Genomic DNA, 14477 nt, shown 5'->3' with positions numbered 1-14477 from the left:
CGACGGCAGCGCAATTTCGCACCCCCCACACCCACCCCCCCCCCCCTTTGGCGACGCCCCTGGCCGCAGTCAGCTCAAATTAAGCTAGTAGGGTCTACTCAGCTAGTTTAGTAGAGTCTAGGGCTAATTGGCCCTCCCCTGAGTAAAGGATAGGGCTTAGCCTTGCTATAGCCTAGGGGGCAACAAGTTGAGTGAAAAATAGGGTCTTGAGAACGGGTCATGGCAAGAGTTCCATATAGAGTCTAGTCCTAGTAGGCCTACTCCTAGATCTAGATCTCCCACCCCCCCCCCCCCCCCCCCCCCCCCCCCCCCCGCTGAAAAAAATTGACGACTGATAGAATCTACTTAGTTAGACTAGACCTATGTCTAGACTATGATAGAATTTTAAATTACTGGAAGTCCACCTGAGTCCGCGTTGCCCTAACCCTAACGCTAGGACAGAAATACTGGACGAAATAGCTTTAACATTAATGGATACAACATTAAATATTACATAACACATTGTGTTATTCTTCAAGTTCAACATCCAAAAAAATCAAATAAATTATTATCAAGTTCTTTTCTCATGTTTTAGTAGGGGGTATAAATATGGAACTCTTGTCTGGGTCAGAATTCGACCATCATGTCATGAATTGACCGCGCTTGTTGCGTGTGTACATGTATGTGTCTATGAGCGCCGCTCAGCGGCTATGTACAGCGCTCATGCATTGGCTGTTCTGGGCAAAAATCCGGCCCGCACTGTTCGGATGCCATATGGTTTGGGAACTGGGAGTTTGCCGCATAGCGGCAAGAGAGAAGGGGGGAAATAATTTTGTAACCCTTGAGAGCGGCAACCGGCCCGGCCTGGCCGAGCGGCCCTCATTAAAAAATTGGCTCTGAAAAAGGGGGTCTTTGTAGCGGCACATACCCGTGTCACCAATATATGCGAGTACATTGGGATTTATCAATCGAATCATGTATTTTGGAGGTGGAAAACTTTCAATTGACGTCAAAGAATTTGAAATTAGGTATTACATAAAGGTAATAATTGAGTTCAAACCCATATAAATTATCATTTGTTCATTTTGGGGGATTTTGTATCATATAGTAATGGGTGACATTCATGGATTTTGAATGCCAATATGCCAGGCGCGGTAAAAAAAAAAATTGTTGCCAATTTGAATGAAATGTAAAAATCCATGTCAAAATTATTAATTGTCACTGTGTGTCAAAATAGAATAGTCAAAGTGGATGATTGATATGATCAGTCTTGCTTCGATATTTAATATAATATCTTGTGCATCTTTCTGGTCTTAGCGGTAATTTTGACATTGGAATCATTGCAAGGTCAAACTTTTTTGTTTTGCATTGTTGTGGGTCAACCTAGATACACGCACCCGCTATTGCTTGCACCTACATGTACAAAGCATGAAGCTTAATTCCTATTCACTGTCGAAGCCTATGTAACGACCCCGGTCCCGGCTTGTACATTTCGATAGCAACCGCTCAAACAAATGCTTAACGCAGGGCAATCAAGTGCTGTTGGATTATATGCGAATGTGTACTGTGCGCGTGCGTGGCCACGCACTGCGCATTCCAACTTCGACAGCGAATATAGAACCATATGTCAAAAAATGCTGATTACAACGATTTACCCTAGACCTCTATAACAAAACAAATTTCTGTTTATTTGTGTTGTTGGCATAGGGTTCTGCGTTGAACTGCTCGCGAAACACCCAAAGATGAACATGCAGTATCTGCAGAAACTTTGCATGCTTTTTGGGTTGTCAAAATAATTTTCCTGATTTTTTCATTGGATTGTAGACCATGCAAGACTGGATCTATGACAATTCCATTGAGAAACAAAAATAAGACAGGGAAATTAAGTTCTAGAGGAAGCTTTGTAGGTGCACCGCTATCGCAAGAGATAGCGGGTGCGTGTATCTACATTGTAGGGTCAAACAGTCTTTTTTAACACAATTTTTCTGACACAATATGAAAAATATGTACATGTTTTTATTTTCCTGCAGCAACTACTTGCCCAAGAAGACGAGCGATGTGAGGAGTCGCGGTTGCAGGGCTAGGGCTTTTTTTTTCAAGCATCAAGATCAAGGAAAGAGTCACTGGTAAGTTTCACTGGGTATTCAAAATTTTGTATCCAAGACCAATTCGAGAGATCGACAAGAGCTGTAAGATATTCTCCGATAGCGGCGCTATATTACTTTGGTTGTGCTGCCTACTTCCAGGACAGGCACGAGTGAATAGCTTTCCTATTGAAATCAGCCAAAATCATGATGCGTCATTATAACGAACGGTTCTAAAACGCTATCGAAAAGTGATTTAAACATTGATTTAAATCAGTTTAAATAAGTGTTTTTGTGAGTATGGGGTTCCGTTGCGGATGAAATGATCAAATTAGCCGGCAAAAATTGAATTCTGTAGGATTTCGGCGTAAAAGACCGGAAGTAGGTAGCACAACCTGAAGCTGGACCCGCTGAGCCAACAGCGCACGTCAACCAATCAGAAACAAGCATTTAATTCATTTAATTTAACGCCCTCTAGCGGCCAAATAGTTATTGTCAATCCCCCAATTTCATCATTCCCAATTAGGCCACTTGTGGTGATGGTGACATACACTAAAATAGATAATGGACCCCTTTTTGGAACTTGATACTTCCCTTACTGGAATGTAATCCCTTCTTCCATAGCAGTGTAACCCTACTAAATTTGATGAATACCATCTGTAGTTTTTCCTATTAAATGCTGTTATAATTCTTGGTTTATATAGGCCTTGTCTTCATTTTCTATTTTTCTCTAACCCTTTTAGACATGCTGACCAGAAGAAGACATTGTGGTGTTGGAAAACCCAACCCCCTTGAGGTAGCAGCACAATACAGAGAAAGAAAAGGACCCTCCTCACTTCATTGTCAAGCTGTTTGAGAACAAAGGTAAGCAACATCATTTTTTAATTCATAATTAAGTTTCATGGGGCTGCTACAAGTTTAGGTCGTATACTGTCTGTGATGTATCTTGATCAACGTAAATCCATATCAATCTATGTAATAGCGCCACCTACTGGTATATGTTTATGCCAGACAAAGTTATGTAATGAGCCTACAGGGCCACTGTGAAACCCTCTAATAAAGATCACTCCTAGTCTGGAACTTATCCGTGTCGGACGTGTATCATTTGTCTTGCCTCCAATATATCACACTGTCCAACAATATTTGATTGATGTCACAGCAGAAACATAACTTAACAACATAATTTGCATATTTTGCACATTCATTTCAACTCAAGTTCTTTTGTTTTATGCCTCCGACATGAAGTGGTGCCGGAGGCATTCTGTTTTTAGGTTATCCGTCTGTCCGTCCATATTTCTTCTTACCACGATAACATAAAGGGATGTACATGTATACCTGGTGTTCTAGAAGGCGCTGTTCGATGGCATGTTGTGCGCCGCCAATTTTATCCCGAAGATTGACCAGGCATATTTACATACATCATTTTTTTACTGTTTGGAACATGGCATTGTGTAAACACCGGTATGATCGAATAACATATATTGGTGTCAATGGCAACTCACACCGTCTGTCCGAGTACACATTGTCAAGATATTCTGACAAAATTAATTGTACTGATCAAATTGGCACTGTGATTTTTGGAAACATATAAATTCCTGCCATTTCCATCTCAACATAAAAGAAATAGAATAGTGAATCTGGCATAAGAAAATCAGACACACTTCCTGGATACTTTTTGTAATCCTTACTTCCTCAAACTCTACAATGTACAGAACCTGCAAACCCAACTCTTGGAGGGTGTCCAAAATGAAAACAGTGAGAAACAAAACAAATTGAGTTGAGCTGGACATCCTTATTTACTACATATAGAGTATATAGGGACAATGTCTAGATGTGCGCCTGAAAGTAAATTGCACGAAATAAATTGCAAATCAATATTTTGTTGAAGATGACTTTCAGCTGTGACGTCAACAATCAACTATCGTTGTTTAGAGGTACCATAATGTTGGTGTAATGATGTCTTACTGTAATTTTTCTTACAGGAAGAGGGATAGTGGCACAAAGAGACATCTCAAAAGGGGAGTTTTTGTTGGAGTACCCAGGCCAACTTATATCTGCCCAAGAAGGCAACCAACGTGAGGAGGAGGAATCATCTGGTTTTCGTTTTTTTTTTAAGCATCAAGGACAAAGCTACTGGTAAGTTTGCACGTTTTATTCCTATTAGGAGATTATGAAACGGGCACTGTCCATCCGTATGTGTACTACCTATTACTTTTGGATGGTTCGTCCTATCATTACCAAATTTGAATGGTAGATGCATTAGCTAGGGAGGCCTATACATTTTAGTGTGGTCAAAGGTCACTCAGACTTTGTGTACAAAGTGTTAAATTTGTACATAAGATGTTAAATCTACATATTACTTTTGGGGGTCATGCGGTCAAAGGTCATAGGGCAATAAATAGCTTGTGGTCGTGTTCTCTCAAGAACCGATTGACGGATTCTCACCAAACTTGGCCCATGTATGTACCTTAAGGGGCCAATGATGAACTAATTCGATTTTTGGGTTATGAGGTCAAAGGTCACAGGGCTCATTATATATGCAATAAGAGCTTGTGATCACGTTATGTAATTGGGCTTAATATGTAAATCGCGCAATAGTGGAGGCATCATTTTCGACTGCGCGCAGTCGAACATCCATCTAGTTGAATGACATACAATATTGTACACTTTTCTTTGGAATACAGTCTTGATGCAACTGATGAGTGTGCTTTTGGGGATAGACTCGGCCGCCTCGTGAATCATGGACAAGGGAGGGAGGAGAACGCCCGAATGAAGATACTAGATATGAAGTCACATCCACACATGTGGATAATTGCTACAAAGAACATATCTAAAGGGACCGAAGTTCTGTACAATTATGGAGTTCGAGAACTGCCGTGGAAGAAAAAGGTAAAATTAATTTTGATAAATTTAGAGTATGATGGAAATTACAAGATTATTATCAGATGTGATAAAAGTCAAATTTTACCTTTTCATGTTTTTGCTTGTAACCCATGATAGACAAAGCAATACAAGTCATGTATGTGAGATTCAATTCTTTACCTCTGTACATTACCCATAATACTAAAAATTGCCCCATGTGATATAGCTAAACTGATTACATTTTGGACAAGTTTCTACTCATTATTTGGCTTTATTCATCTAATTTCTAATTATTTTTCCCCTCAGCATTTCAGAGGACAAGTTCAAAGGGAAGAAGAAGAAGGAGAGACACAAGTCCACCAACAGGAAAGAGGGACTCTAGGACAACAACAAGAAGGAGAGATGCAGGTTCACCAGCAAGAAGGACAGACACAAGGACATGAACAAGAAAGAGGGACTCTAGGGCACCAACAAGGAGAAGACATACATGTCCACCAACAAGGAGAGACACAGGTCCACCAACAAGGAGAGACAGAGGACCACCAACAAGAACGAGGAACACAAATCCACCAACAAGGAGGAGATACACATGTCCACCAACAAGAAGGAGAGACAGAGGGCCACCTACATGAAAGAGAGACTCTAGGACACCAACAAGAAGGAGAGATGGAGGTCCACCAACAAGAAGGAGAGACAGAGGGCCACCTACATGAAAGAGAGACTCTAGGACACCAACAAGAAGGAGAGATGGAGGTCCACCAACAAGAAGGAGAGACAGAGGGCCACCTACATGAAAGAGAGATTCTAGGACACCAACAAGAAGGAGAGATGGAGGTCCACCAACAAGAAGGAGAGACAGAGGGCCACCAGCAAGAAGGACAGACACAAGGACATGAACAAGAAAGAAGGACTCTAGGACACCAACAAGGAGAAGACATACATATATACCAACGAGGAAAGACACAGGTCCACCAACAAGAAGGAGAGACTCTAGGACACCAACAAGGAGGAGATACACATGTCCACCAAAAAGGAGTGACAGAGGACCACCAACAAGAAAGAGGAACACAAATCCATCAACAAGGAGAGACACAAGTCCACCAAAAAGGAGTGACAGAGGACCACCAACAAGAAAGAGGAACACAAATCCACCAACAAGGGGAGACACAAGTCCATCAACAAGAAAGAGAGACTCTAGGACACCAACAAGGAGGAGATACACATGTCCACCAACAAGGAGAGACACATGTCCACCAACAAGGAGGAGATACACATGTCCACCAGCAAGAAGGAGAGACAGAGGGCCACCAACATGAAAGAGAGACACAAGTCAACCAACAAGAGATAGGGACTCTAGGGCATCAACAAGAAAGAGGAACACAAATCCACCAGCACAGGGAGACACAACAAGAAAGAGGGACTCTAGGACACCAACAAGAAGGAGAGATGCAGATTAATCAGCAAGAAGGACAGACACAAGGACACGAACAAGAAAGAGGGACTATAGGACACCAACAAGGAGGAGACATACATTTCCACCAACAAGAAGGAGAGACACAGGTCCACCAACAAGAAAGAGGGACTCCAGGACTCCAACAAGGAGAGACACAAGGACACCAACCAGTTGAAGGAGAGTTCAAAGGATTAGAACAATCTGAGCATCCACAAAACTGTGTATCTCCATCAAGTTGTTCCTCAGATGAGGAAGAGCAGTACACACGCCCAAGAAGGTTCATCTACCCTAACCTATCTAAATCATCAAGTGAACTCCAAAATCATTTTGACAGTGATGAATCTGACCTTGATCCAACATATCGACCAGAGGAGGGTAGCAACGAGGAATACAGCAGTGATGATGAGGCAACTCTTGAGATTCATCCAAGAAATGTTCAAGTGCGCAAGAGACCATCTTCTGTTATATCTACACCAGATGAAAAACCTACAAAGATTTATAAACAGTGCCTTCCAGGATCATTTTCAGGGCCAGAATTGCCACATCAGAAAACCAATGATAATATGGAAACGACACACAAACACGAGGACAAGAAAACAAGGTACAAGAAGCCATCAAGGCCATGCCCTTTCTGCAACAAAGCTTGTGGTGAAAAGCTCTCGAGACACATTTGTTTGGTACATAAGGATAAGGAGCAGGTGAAATCTGCCATGCAGCTGCCAAAGCGGGAGAGAGACAAGGTGTTCTCAAAGTTCAGGAAGGAAGGCATATACCAAGTAAATAGAGAACGTATGAAAGATGACAACCCCATTTATGAAAGAGAAAAGTTACCAAAATCAGGGAATGATGACAACCTTAAAATGTGCAGTAACTGCAAGGGCTTTTACAGCTCACATTTCTTCTGGCATCACAGGAAAGTTTGCCAAGGTGATATATGCACTCCATCTGAAGGAGTACCAGTAAACCTCATGGAAGGGAAAGATCCAGTGTATCAAAAACACCCAGACTTTGTCACTGACATACTTAGTAGATTCCAGAATGATGACGTTGGGAATACGTGTAGAACGGACAAAGTGATAGTTAATGTTGGACATCGACTGTGGACTAAACACAGATCCAAAAAAGACAAGAAACTTGAAGTAAGAAAATCAGTTATGGCTGATATGAGAAGACTTGCCACCTTATACACTGAGTTTAAGAAGAAACACGAGGTTCATGGGACTGCAGATTTCACAATGGGACATGCTGGAGACATGTTCAGTAGAGAGCACTTCGAATCTTTGACAGAGGCAATCCAGACGCTCACTTATGATGAAACTGAAGGCAAACTAAAGCCAGGACTGAAACTCTGCTTGTACTTTGTGCTGAAAAAAGCTAGCAAAATCACTAAAGCTAGTTTTCTTGTATCCAGGCTAGATGAAGATGCATCTGAGATTGACAAGTTCGTAGAGATTCTTGACTTGAACCAGAATTTGATTTTTGGGGATGCACACTACGAAATCCAAAAGAATCGCCAAGTGCGTTTGAGGAAGCCTGCAGAGCTCCCGCTTGAGGCTGACATTGAAGCATTGAAGACATACACTCAAAAGAAAGTCACAGAAATCATCTCTGATGAGTTCCTGGTTTGGGATTCTCACACATTTGTAGAGTTACGAGATCTGACTTGCTCGCGATTGACATTGTGGAATGCAAGGCGTGGTGGAGAACCCAGCAGGCTTACAACCGAAGAATGGAGAGATGCAGAAGAGGGTGTATGGATGCAGAAAGACAAGATTCATGAAGTTAAAAATCCAGCCCATCAGGAACTTTTATCTCAGCTCAAGATATGCTACCAGACTGGGAAGGGCACTAATCGCTTGGTTCCAGTCCTGTTCCCAAGAGACACTGTGAAACCTGTGCAACTTCTATGTGATCAGGAAATCCGGCATACAGCAGGAATAAGACCTGATAATAAGTACATATTCGCTTGTACTCAAATGTCTCATGACCATGTTGGAGGGTGGCATGCTCTAAAGAATGTCTCAGACAACATCAGCCTTTCGTCCAACGTTACGGTGAATGCCACCAAGAACAGGCACAGAGTGTCTACAATTTACGCATCCCTCGACTTGCCTGATGCTGACTTGGAACTATTTTACCGGCATATGGGACACTCCTCTACAATCAATCAAACAATCTACCAGACCCCACTTGCCATCCAAGAAATCACCCGAGTAGGGAGTCATCTCCATCATATAGATATAGGAGGTAGGTAAACATTTATACAAATTTTGCATTGGTTCAATGTACCATATTATATGTACAGCAAATTTATGATTATCTCGAGTTCAGATTTATAACAGCGAGGCAGTAGTAATAGAAATAAGAGCTGATATAATTTTGAATTGGGATAGCATATAGGATAATAACATCGAGCAACAAAACAACCAGTAAATGATACACCCAATTGTACATTTATATGAAAACAATTGCAAAATATTGATGGAAAAAACTTGCACCATTTCATATTCCCAAATCTGAAGCAAACCTAACGCAGAAAACAAAAATGTTCATCAAGTGATATTTACTATTTATTTATTTCATAAACTCTTTGTGTTTGGTATATATTTATTTTGTATTTGTTTGATTGCACTATTACAAATTTGTTAATTTGTTTATGCTCTCTCTCTCTTATATTGACTGTTGTTATATCGTGTATGCAAATTATTGATGTTCGCATTTTATATGTCTTTCCCTTCCCATAGGAATGAGGGCACGCAAAGAATCTGAAGCGTCTGATGACGATGGCTGCTCAAGTGCACCAGCGACCTCAAAGGATGGCTGCTCTACAGCACGGGTGAACTCTAAACATGACGACTCAACTCTAACGGTGACCTCTGAGGATGGCAGCTCAACTACACCAGCACCTCAAAGGATGGCTGCTCTACAGCACGGGTGAACTCTGAGCATGGCAACTCAACTCTAACAGTGACCTCTGAGGATGGCAGCTCAACTACACCAGCGACCTCAAAGGATGGCTGCTCTACTGCAACATTGACCTCTGGGGATAGGTCTTCAGGTAATATGAAAGCGAAGTGTTTTTTTTTTTGCACATTGTTGCTTTGATATTAAACAGGGAGTTGTTCCCATTAACTCTGCAGTTCAACTATCACATGTGCTGAATTCATAGTTGTATTGTATTGTTGAGAATCATAGGCATGAGTTCAAAACTTGGTTCTTGTAGAATGAATCAGTTCATAAAGGTTTCAGCATATGATACAATGGAGATTCATGAAGAAAAAAAAAAGTAGTAGATTCATGCATTTATATGACAAATATTGGTGTAAAACTAATTGGATCTGCTCAGGAACGCAACACTGTATGGGAAAAGTTTATAGCTGACCATAATGAGAAGTTTTCCCAGCAACCATTGTAAATACTGAAAGATTGTGTGATATGGATACAATTTGAATCTAGCAACTGCGAGAGTAATGGTAAAGGTGTATTTGGCCTAGACATTTAAAAGTTGGAGGGACACATGGGCTCTAACTACCTGTGCGCATGCATACAGCTTGTTGATTGATTTATTCCATATTTTTTAGCCCATGTGAGCAGAATGCTCAAGTGAGATTTTGCCATCCGTTTTGTTTGAAGGGGGTATACTGGAATCAGCGTGCAGTCGGTTGGGCGGTCGCGCGGTCGGTCGAATCTTGTGTCGTGAACTACTTCCTCAGTTTTTGAACAATTCTAGTGAAATTTGGCACAAATGTTTGCCTTGGGGTGTTGATGAGCAGACACACTATAGGCCCCTGAGCAAATTTACAAACTTTTTTTTCCCCCTTGGGGCACTATGGGGAGGTTGCGAAATTCAGGTGAGCATCTAGTCTACTGGGCTCTTTTTGAGTATTTTTTATTTTATTTTTGCCACATCATATGAGATGGGGATTTGAGGTTTGCAAAACATTAATCACCCTGTTTAAATTACAGTATCTTTTGCCCATAAATAAATTGGTACATGTAGGTGTCCCGATGCTGTGGTTATGTTTCATGAGATAAAGCAAATTCAGGGGAGGGTAGTCATGCAAGCTGCAACCGGAGTGTTGTGCGTTTTAAAGTATTTTTCTTCTTTTCAAACATCTTTCATAGATGTAGGCACAACATGTGACAAACTGTGAAACATGTCTGAAGCGTAGAAGTATATAAGGCTTATATGTTATGTCATTACAGCCCGAAGGTACAACCGCTGGTCAAAGCAGGGAAGCAAGCAGTGCAAGCAGTATTTCTCTGCAGCAATCAAACAAGGGGAACCATTACCAGGTAAGCTTCTTTGTGTTTATGTTTAAGTGCATCTTTAGGCAAAGGGTTGAGAAAAGTTGTAATTTTGTTGTCATTTTAAAGGGCAGGAAACTGGTATAGCATGTATTAGAAGTGTGCATATAATTTATATAAAAATCAGAATATTGTGTTCCAAGAAACTAAGTTCCAGGGATCCCCAGCTTTCAGTTTTGGTAGCTTCCATTTACTAGTTTCAAGGTCTAGTCATTATTATACCCCTGCCAAACGAAGTATATAGGAATCAGCGTGTTGGCAGAAGTTGATGACAGTGGCAGAAAGTGCATTGCCATGGTAATGGCATATTATGACAAACAAAGGGGGGGGGGATCTTGCGTCGCGAACTACTCCTTCAGTTTTGAACAATTACGTGATAACTCAAGTATGACTTGATGGAATATCATCAAACTTTGAGTAGGACTTGGCAATTAATAAATTTGATTTTGAGTGACACTGCAATAGCTGGGGGGGGGGGGGGAGGGGGTTATTCCCCCATCCATCAGATGTTCTTCGTTTACGCGATAATTTGAGTATGACTTGATTGATGTCATTAAACTTGGTGAGACGGTCATGTAGGACATGACAAGTAACTCAGGACTCATTTGATTTCCCCACCCCCATCTCGGACCTCGGCCATATATCAATGTGTGGCATGTGTGTATACATGGATTATTTGTTTTACAAAAATGCATAGTCAAATTTATTGTTATTCCTATTTGATTATGCACATATGCAACTTTTTTTCCAGGAGTTCTACTTTTTTTCTTCAGTTTCCAGCATTTATGGAGAAAGTGCACTTAATTGACATTAATTGGCTTTTCATGTACTCTGAAAGATAGCTTAGTCAAATTAATAATAAGTATTGAAATTTCATATGAGTTGATAGTGCAAATATGCAAATTTGTTCAATATAATGCAGTGGGTGAGAGGGCAGAGGCATACCAGTCGACTAGTTCCTATTTAATAACCTAAGATAGTATCGATGATGACAAAGGATTTAGAATGTATTGTTCTTATTTCATACCCAGGGAGGAAGGCCTGCACCACTTTCCTGCAAAGACATCAAATCACCATGGAATGGCAGGCGGTAAGAAATAAGGTGATGAACGAAAGGAATAAAGCAAAGAAAAACTTTGATGACAGAGAGAGGAGCTTCCTAAACTAATAATATTAGTTGGGTCAGATCATATGGTCTGATTAACATCTTTTGTTGCCTTTTTTGGCACAATACATGTACCTTCACCTGTATATTCCAGTAGGTATGTGGCTTCTAAATGAATATTCATGAAAGAGCTTGCACAAGGACTCATCCTCGTTTTGTTTCAGTGTCAAGCCTGGTCCTTTATCTGCACATGCGCAACCTGTAACTTGCTCTAATTTGTGATAGAGCTGAATTGATGAAAGTCTAATATGGTGGGCAAAGAGGTCAGTTGAAACATTGGTGTAATGATGATTAATGAGCCTGAATGAAGTTAGTTTATTTCGGTTTTCCCTGCCATTGACTTAGTGTATGTATTAAAGAAAGTGCTAAATGGTTATATAGTGGACATTTTGTAACCTGGATGTATGCAAGTTAAATGAATATTAAAGGTAATACAAAGTTTTGGGAATATTTCACTAGGGTCGGAGAATAACGTTTAAATTTTCATTATCATTGTAAAACCTTGTGTACGAAAAACCGCCTCTGAATAAATTGGGCTCTAAAACGCTTTGGATTTCGAGATATTCTAATATGAAATTTATCGGTGCTCCCGATAAATTTCAAATAGCGCCTACGGTCATATAACGGTAGCTGCGACCATGAAAATCTCGGAATATGCAGTTCTGATATTAGGTTTCCAAAAGAATAGTCAAGAAACATTGCTTTAAAGCTAAAGTAATATCAATCCGGAGAGGGCGCTATACAACATAAAGAGTTTATTATCTACAATTTCATCACTTTAGACTCGATTACAACAGCGACAACGATCATTGTGTTTTGTTGGATCGTATATATGCTTCCAATATGTACATTTGAACAAAATTCATGACCCCATACCAAAACTTTGTATTACCTTTAAATTTAATTCAGGATCAAATGAAGATGACATGTATCTAATTAATGATGTAATGATGAATACTGCTTTCAGTGCATGATGAAGGTTTGGACATTAGAAATGATTGGTTGCACACTGTACAGTGAAGTGTAGTTATGCAGTCAAACTTCAAGTTCAATTCAAGTTTATTAGAGTGAACTACATATTATTAGACAAAGGGTATTTATAGTACTTGATAATGATGTCAGTTTGAGCACAATCCCTTTTCGAAGTGTTTTTGAAGAGCATCAACTTGATTCCACAAGCACAGATATTACAAAGACACTTAGATGTCATTTTACTATCTAATCTTGCATATATATGGATTGCACGTTTGCATCTAGTTGAACTTTTGTTATTGTTATTCCTGTTATTGGAATATTTTACAGCATTGCCTTTTATATGGTGTACATATTTGGCTACATCAGTGTTCTTTGTGACAAGAGTAAATAATGCTAATTTGCTCATTTAGTGCTATAATAATTACATGTGTTAATGTTTTTATTCATGAGAAATGTAGGAAAAGTATAACGATTACATTCTGACCCACTAGGTTGTAGTGTTGCATAACATTGGGCACTGTCCCTATTCATCCCAGAATAGACATCGAAATATGAAAATGACTACATCGGGATTAATTTCAGAACCGAAGATCTCCACATGTATGTTCTTTCTTTTGCTTTCATTTGTGAGGACCCAGACCAAAAATGAGATGACTTCCTTTACTAGATTCAAAAGATACAGGCAAAGTTTTGACCACATCTTAATTTTACACCTTTTTTGAGAAGCTCTGTTTTCGTTCATGCACGAGTGGTTATTCATTGGTTCATGTCAAGTTAGTCATGGTTGGGTAGAGTATGTATGTTCCAATTATATGTAGAATTTCAAGGTTAAGCATTATTAGTTTTATAAATATTTTAGAAATATAAAACTACTACTGCTACTACTACTACTACTTCTACTACTACTACTACTACTACTACTACTACTACTACTACTACTAGTCTTGTATTACTACAACTACTACTAGTAGTACTACAGTACTACTACTGCTGCTGCCACTGCTGCTACTACTGCTACTACTACTACTGCTACTACTACTACTACTACTACTACTACTACATTGGAACCTCTTTATAACGAGGTCCTTGGGACCATGAAAATTACCTAATGTTATATCAGATTTCTCATTATATCAGTGTAAAAAACCAAAGAAATATAAAGAGCTGGGACCAGCAAAATTATCTCGTTATAAGAGGATTTTGTTATATCCGATATCGTTATAACGAGGTTCCACTGTACTACTACTACTACTGCTACTGCTGCTACTACTACTACCACTACTACTACTACTACTACTACTACTACTACTACCACTACCAAGGAGGTTTACTACCAAAACCACCACCACACTACTTTGTTCTGTCTCTCTCCCCTTCCTCCCTCCCTTTCCCTATTTCCAATTTTCTGTCTCTTTCTTGCCATTTCTTTATTTTCTTGCCTGATGATGTGATACACTGAAATATTTTCTTGTATTGTCTGTGCAATTTAAATTGTTTCTTTAATATTCAATGTGACTATTAATTTAATTTTTTGCATTGAGATCTCTCCCATTTATATAATATATGTATTCTACTTCATGCTTATTTATAATTTTGAGCATGTGCCCAATTTTTATTGCTTGATTTTAGACTTGCTCAATTAATCCATGGT

General features: G+C 39.8%; 1 protein-coding gene and 1 long non-coding RNA gene across 14 annotated transcripts in view; both read left to right on the top strand.

Annotated features, from left to right (window-relative positions):
• The window catches only part of LOC577455 (protein mono-ADP-ribosyltransferase PARP4), a 99030-nt gene that overhangs the window by 50803 nt on the left and 33750 nt on the right, over positions 1-14477 (top strand). The gene's annotated exons all lie outside the window — the stretch shown is intronic.
• LOC115928077 lies at positions 2873-5335 on the top strand. The gene is made up of 3 exons (XR_004065863.1): positions 2873-2927; positions 4046-4199; positions 5232-5335. It is a non-coding gene; the product is annotated as an uncharacterized LOC115928077 (long non-coding RNA).

The sequence above is a fragment of the Strongylocentrotus purpuratus genome, unplaced genomic scaffold (genome assembly GCF_000002235.5).
Source record: "Strongylocentrotus purpuratus isolate Spur 01 unplaced genomic scaffold, Spur_5.0 spur5_scaffold_21, whole genome shotgun sequence".
Classification (NCBI taxonomy): Eukaryota; Metazoa; Echinodermata; class Echinoidea; order Camarodonta; family Strongylocentrotidae; genus Strongylocentrotus; species Strongylocentrotus purpuratus.
The sequence above is the reverse complement of the archived record's forward strand: the minus strand, read 5'-3'. Positions and strand labels throughout refer to the sequence as shown.